The sequence below is a fragment of the Micromys minutus genome, assembly GCF_963924665.1.
Source record: "Micromys minutus genome assembly, chromosome: 32".
NCBI lineage: Eukaryota > Metazoa > Chordata > Mammalia > Rodentia > Muridae > Micromys > Micromys minutus.
This window is the reverse complement of record NC_137967.1, coordinates 25,991,240-25,998,386: the sequence shown is the minus strand read 5'-3', so window position 1 is coordinate 25,998,386 and position 7,147 is coordinate 25,991,240. Positions and strand designations below refer to the sequence as shown.

General features: G+C 38.9%; 1 pseudogene across 1 annotated transcript; it reads left to right on the top strand.

Annotated features, from left to right (window-relative positions):
• Positions 1-5,539: 5,539 nt before the first annotated feature.
• Positions 5,540-6,830, top strand: LOC308413701 (mothers against decapentaplegic homolog 2-like; annotated as a pseudogene). Its single transcript has 2 exons — positions 5,540-5,798; positions 5,864-6,830. The product of its transcript is annotated as a mothers against decapentaplegic homolog 2-like (transcript).
• Positions 6,831-7,147: the final 317 nt, after the last annotated feature.

Here is a 7,147-nt window from a genome sequence, read left to right as displayed (position 1 = left end):
TTCTATATACTCATCTCTGTACCCACAGAAGGAACTCTGGGCAGTTATTCCATGGCAATGAATGCAGACAATCACAAGTGTCAAAGTAGAAGGAATACTAATAGATTGAGAAGTGATTAGCCATAATTAGGAGCATCTCCGTTACATCCTCCCCAGTGCTTGGGTGTCATCACTGAAAGGGGGATGGAGAAACTACAAAAGTCAGAGGTCAAAGAAAACAATTTAAGATAAGCAAACAAAGTGAGACAGTGTCTTCAGAATATAAGAGGACCATTTTACACATAACTTAGCAGCAGGTATGGCTGTCCATACTATTTCCAGCCGACATGCTAACATGATGTAGTAAGTGCTTTATGAGACATCAACTCTATCTGAAGAACTATAAAGAGCTGATTGTTTCTGGGAAAGAGAGTTTGTTTTCTTTAAAGGTGTGTATCCTAGTTGTTCACCAAGTTACAGTGTATGGACAAATACTCAAAAGTATGTAGATAATCCAGACTGCACTTAAAGTTATTTTGAAATTTAAAAGGGGAGGAACAGATTTCAAAGGGTGCTAGAAAGGTAAGGCTAGATCTAGGGAGAGTTGAGTGTCAGCAGTCGAAAAATATTTTTAATACAATTCTAAACAAACTTTTATTATAAATGTCATACGATAGAGAAGATATAATATTTTAAAAAATATGTACCATCCAGGCTAATGGTGCAGGCTTTAAATTCCAGGACTCTGAAAACAGAGGCAGGTAGATATTTGTAAGTTTAAAGTCAGCCTGCATAGCTATAATGTTCCGGGCTAGAAGGGTAAAGGGTCAGACCTAATCTGGAAAACAACAAAAAGCACACAATATCTACGGACATGATTTGAGATACGTAACATATCAAGTATTACAGAGTTCTATTCATTGTACTATTCACAAAAGAACATACACATGCCTTGATATTAAAACTTGATATTGTCATCTATACCACTAATACATAAATGCTACTATATCCTGTCTTATCACAACTGTTTATGTAATGGACCCTAAGCTTTCGACATTCTGCTTCTTCATGACTCAAGAAACACAGAATTTTCCTTTTTATCTGACTCACAGGAAGTGTAATATAACCCTACATTTTATGGTTTTCCAGGGTTCAGTGTCCATGCTATTTTAATTTATGTGAAGAAATTAAGACTAAACACAGTGCAGTGTCATTGGTATTATATATCCTGTTAGAAGGTATTCCATTAACTTATTTAATTTTTTAAATGTAAATATATGTAACTGGTATTTTACTTACATGAGGTACAGGATTTTCCATCAGTCATAAAGCTGTAGTTTTCATCAGTAACAGGATGAAGAGCAGACATAAATTTACATGCACAAAAGGTTAATGGTCAGAATTCTGACATTTAGAAAGAAAGAGTACAGCGGTACCATTAAAAAACTTGTTATTGACTTTTTGTGAGTATCCCAGCATGCCAAATAAACCCACTGATCTCTCCATTCCTTCTTTTTTTCCCACTTTTTTAAACCACTTTATTCTAAAAAACAAAGATAAATGTACAAATTTTAAACATTTTTTGTATAAAAGTATACTAATACATTTTTGTAATGCTTGTTTTTTTTTAAGGTTTGATAGTGTGCATTAAGATCTTACTTGTTACAATGAGCACAAAGCTTCTAATTCTTAATGCTTTTCCTGCCGTTCTTGTTTAAGGATCTCTATCATCATCTTGAGGTATGATTTCGGGTCTGAGTCTTCTTTTTCTGCAGTGTTTGTCATTCTGCTGTTTGCTGTGGTGGGAGAGCTGGGTTCTAGTGTTGCCAGGTTGTCTTGGTTTCCCTGGGGTATGTTCTTTCACTTTCCTTTTCTCATCTTGTTGTCAGTGATTGGTTCTCGCCTTTCCCTTGTACTTGTCCTGTGTCCCTGGATATCTGCATGTCCCTGCTGGCAGATGTCCTGAGTGTCAATTCTGTATGCACAGCTGCTGTCTGATAACAGACAGCCCAAAGTAGGGTTCCTGCTTCCCTGAACCAAGCGGGGCGTGGTGGGGACTCACTTTCTGTGCGCTCGGCAGAGATCTCTCTGTTCACCCTGGCCCTGAAACTTTCCCACACAGAAAAAAATCAAAAACTGTCAGGAGCCATAATGGCACAATCTAATAACCAGAAGGCAATGATCCTGAGATGGCCTGCCTCTGTTTATTATATAATCTGTGACTGGTTCGCCGTTATTCAGCCAGGCTGTAAGGGATTCATCTTAAGAAAAATTCCTGCATTAATATGCTTTTCCTGTTACTATTAAACATATATAACAATCACTAAGTAATAGTGCACCCATTTGGAGCAGAGCTCTGCAGATGTACGAAAATGTACTGTCTTCTAGTGATGCTATATAGACATATAAATGACTTCTTAAGTCTTAATGATGATCTTATAAGAATTCCTAAAATTATAACAGATTATTAAGCTCTTTTATAGTGAGATGGTCATTAGGTCATTTCTGATAGTCAAAACTGCAGTGAGAACTCTGCCAGTCCCCCAAGTGTCCCCAGTAAATTGCTCTTACAAAGTAACTAGCCTTTCTCCTACTCAGCACATTCCAAGAGGTTCTAAAACAATTAACCAAAGGTCATGAAAAGGGACCTAACAATTTATTATAGGTGCTAGGACAGAGGATAAAATGTTGTTTTCATTTATCTATACAACACTTAACTAATAACTTAGTTGTAATTATACCTGTCATTGTCCTTGGCAGTTATCCCATGATCCTGGCAACTCCAATATACAGGACTTTCCACTACATCTGGGGCTGCATTTTCATCAATGCCCTCTCCTCAGGGAACCTCTGAGCCTGACATAATGAGCAACTCAATTGAACAAGTTCTGCTATAAGATGGACATGCAGACTTATCCCTCCTTAGAATATAATTTATAGACTTACTCTCTAAACTGTGGTCAGCTACTCCAACAATGGCTGCCTCTATACAGAAGGTCCATGAATCCAGTAATTGTCCAGTTCCAACCTGACCCTCAAATCATTTTTAGTAGAAGTAGGCTGTTGTGCCATCGAAGGTATGACTTACTAGAGAGGTGAGAGCAAGCAGGCAAATAGCAAAAACTTCTTTTTTACACTTCCTAATATAGGTTGACAGAAGAAAGTGTGGCCAAGATTAATAGTGGGTCTTCCAACCTACAAAAATTTGGAATAAGGGTATGTCTTTCCACCTCAAAGATACAGATCAAAGTTATGTCTTTCCAACTCAAAGATCTGGATTAAAAGCAAATATTCCCACTGAAATTAAGCAGTAATCTCTTACAGGTGTGCCCCTCCCTTTTCAGGTTTTAATTACAGATGTAGTCAAAGAATAGCCATCTCAAGTATCAATATCCTAATACAGTGCTTTGGCACTGTAAACAATACTTCCCTATCTTTTTCCTGTATTTAAAAATGATTTCCCAGGACACCACTGAGGCGGTCTAAGCTCTACACGAGCATGCAATATTGTCTTATTCATGAGGTATCTCTTTAAATCTTTGTAGTTTCTTGATATTTGTACAAATATGCTCAGACATTCAATTAAGTTGAATATGTCTTTATTAATACATTTTCTGGGTTTTGTTTCATGGTTTTTCTGATATTTTCACAATACTATCATTGAAAAAAGGATTTAACAAAATTCAATTCAGCTCTTGGGGCTTATAGGATGAAAATTTTACTGCACAGCAGGACACAAGGAAAGCATGAGCACAGCCAGGGTTTGTCCACAGGAGTACTATACTGAGGGCAGCCAGGGTTTGTCCACAGGAGTACTGTACTGAGGTCATTTTACTGAATCACGGATGCTGAGTGTGTACAGAGCCATGCACGGCCACAGCCCAGAGATGATGTCTGTCACTGACAGTTCTGTAACTGTATTTTCATCTCTCCCCTATAGATGTTCCACTCGCTCTTTCCATGTCTTTTTTAGAGGTTTACATATTTTATGTATATGAGTACACTGAGTCAGACGCAGCAGAAGGTCACCATATGCTTGCTGGGAATTGAACTCAGGACCTCTGCAAGAGCAAGTTGGCACTCTTAACTGTTGAGCCATCTCCAAAGAGAGTAGCTTATACTCTGGCTTTTCTAAGCCTCTACATTCTGTCTATGGTGAGCCCTTTTAATAAGACAAACTGTTACCGCCTCAATATGCCTGAAGACGTAAGCATATACAATCTTCCCTACGTTAGCTGATCAAATGCTTTCTCTTTAACATCAGTTTTCTAGTGAACATGTAACAACAGGTCTATATGTCTGTATGAGAGACTTTTTCTGGATTGTCTGACAACAAAGTATGCAGGAAACCTGAGAACATCTTGTTGACCCAATGACCTTCATTGGGACTACTTACAGAAATACAGGGAAAAGGTGCTTACAGCAGCAGAATGGGGTCAATGACAATTGGCACCAAGAAACTTCAACCCAACATGGATAACAACTTATAAACAGTGGAAACCTGAACCACAGTATACAGGCGTATCTACTGGTAAAAGGCATCCTATTTTACTGGTTTCGTTTGTCAAAGCTTCTACTAAACAGCATGTGATCTGAGTTGCTTCATGGGAGTTAATTGAGTGAATCTTGTCAGTTTCACAGACTTCATGAAGCCATTTGGGAATTCTATTTTCTGCTTTGTTAAGGGAATATCTTCTGGAGCAGTCATGCTCTATTTTGTATTTTCGATCTATGTGAAAATAGGGCGATTGTGATGATAGTCTCACCATCATCAAGCTTGTAGGGAATGTAAAATTGCATGTGAGGTATGGATATAGAAATGTAATTCTCTGAAGGCTGTATTGATATCGAACAGGATTACAGTGTCTCCTCTCAGATGCTGAAGTTATGATGAGACAACTTGTGCTTCTAAATTCTACAACTGTCGATCCTGTTGAAATGTGGCCTCTAGATCAATACTGTCTAAGTTTGGTCCCAATTGACTCTGTTCTAAATTCTCAGATGCTAAGGCCTGTGTACAGTGCTGTACCATTTCTAAAACAAAGAATATGAAATGTAAAATGCATGAATGAATCAAAAGAAAAATAGTTCTTTTTTTAAGATTAAGGAGTATAAAACCAATGTTTTTTGGTTCTATATGAAACTGCATTCAACCAAAGTTTTAAACAAGAAACAGAGTCAGTATTTTGTTAAGTTATGAGAGCATTACAACCATGAAGTAAGTAGAAAAAACATCAAGACATAGCATTAATATTATATAAATTTTTCTAAAAATCCACACAGCCAATACAGGTGAATAACAATTTCAGAAATCCCATATTCTCTACAGAATAGCTAGAAAAATATCTGTAAATAAATGGCCTGTGTGAAAATTCATTCAGATGAAGTAGAAAGGTTATAAGTATTAAGCTGAATAAACATTATACCAACTGTTCACTAGTTCTGAACATATTGCTCACGAAATTGGCTCTCAGGAAGGGAGGCGGGGCTACTGCTTGCGAGTGCTGAGCCATCCACCAAAAGATTACATTTACCACACAGTTTCTGAGTGTGTAAGAAGATGTCCACCTCACCATTCACTCCGCCAGTGGTGAAGAGACTTCTGAGATGGGAAAAACCAGCTGGTGGGTCTGGAGGAGCAGGTGGTGGAGAACAGAATGGACAGGAAGAAAAGTGGTGTTAAAAAAGCCGTGAAAATCCTGGTCAAAAGCTAAAAAAACAGGACGATTAGATGAGTTTGAGGAAGCCACCGCCACTCAGAATTGCAATAGTAAGTGTACCACCATACCACACACTTGCTCTGACATTTGGGGAATTGAGTACAGCAAATATGGTAGATCAGTGGGATACACACAGGCCTTTACAGCTTCTCTGAACAAACCAGGTCCCTTGATGGCAGTATTCAGGTGTCATACCGGAAAGGGCTGCCACATATTGCATATTGCTGGCTGTGGCAGTAGCCTGACCATCATGAACTCAAGGTAATCAAAAACTTCGAATATGCTTTCAATCTGAAAAAAAGATGACGTATGTGTAAATCTTTACCATGGCCCGAGGGTGCCTCCGGTCTTACTGCCTTGGCACACAGATTCTACCAGAACTGCCACCTCTGGATGACTATACCCACTCCATCCAGAAGGTACAAGTTTCCAGCAGGAATTGAGCCACAGAGTAACTACATCCCAGAAACACCACCACCTGTATATCAGTGGAGACAGAGAGACAAATGAGCAACAGTTGATCTAAAGTATGGACACAGGCTCTCCAGCAGAACTATCGTTTACTATTGTAAACTATTGTTACTATTGTCTACTATTCTCTCTCCTGTCAATCACAGCTTGGATTTGCAGCCAGTTACTTACTCAGCCTTTTGGTGTTCAATCAAATATTATGAACTAAACCAGAGGGTTGGAGAGACCTTCCATGTGTTACAGCCCTCACTGACTGTAGACTTTACATATCCATCAAACTCAGAGAGGTTCTGTTTAGGTTTGCTCTCCAATGTTAACTGAAATGCTACTGTAGAAACGACAAGAACGCATATAAGAAGGGGAGAGCACTTGTCTTACATAGGTGGGGAAGTGTTACCTGAGTGCCTAAGGAGATGTTGCAATCTTTGTGCAGAGCCCTAACTGTAACCAGAGATATGGCTGGCACTCTGCGACCATGTGTAAGTTCCCACCAGGCTGTAACGTGAAGATCTTCAACAAGCAAGAATTTGCTGCTCTTCTGGCTCAGTATGTGAACTAGGGCTTTGAAGCCCTTTATCAGCTAACTGGAATGTGCACCAGGAGAATGAGCTTCGTGTGAAGGGGTGGGCAGACAGTAATAAGAACTCCTTGCTGGATTGAACTTCATCTGAATGGCCCTCTGCAGTGGTTGGACAAAGTGTTAACTCAGATGGGATCCACATCAGTGGGTTGCTCAAACATGTCATAAAGTCCGTCACCAGTCGAGCTCATCAAAAGACTTCATGTGACAACTCTTCCATTATAGTATTCCTGTATGATCCCATAGGCTGTTTGCTATCCAAAAATTCCAGAGAGAAAACAGCACTAGTTTCTTATATTTGAATATTAGATGGGAAAATTAGAGTCTAGAAATGCCCTCCTCAGAGGGGGAAAGAAAACTTAAAGACTTAATGATGTCTTGTTGGGCATATGACAGT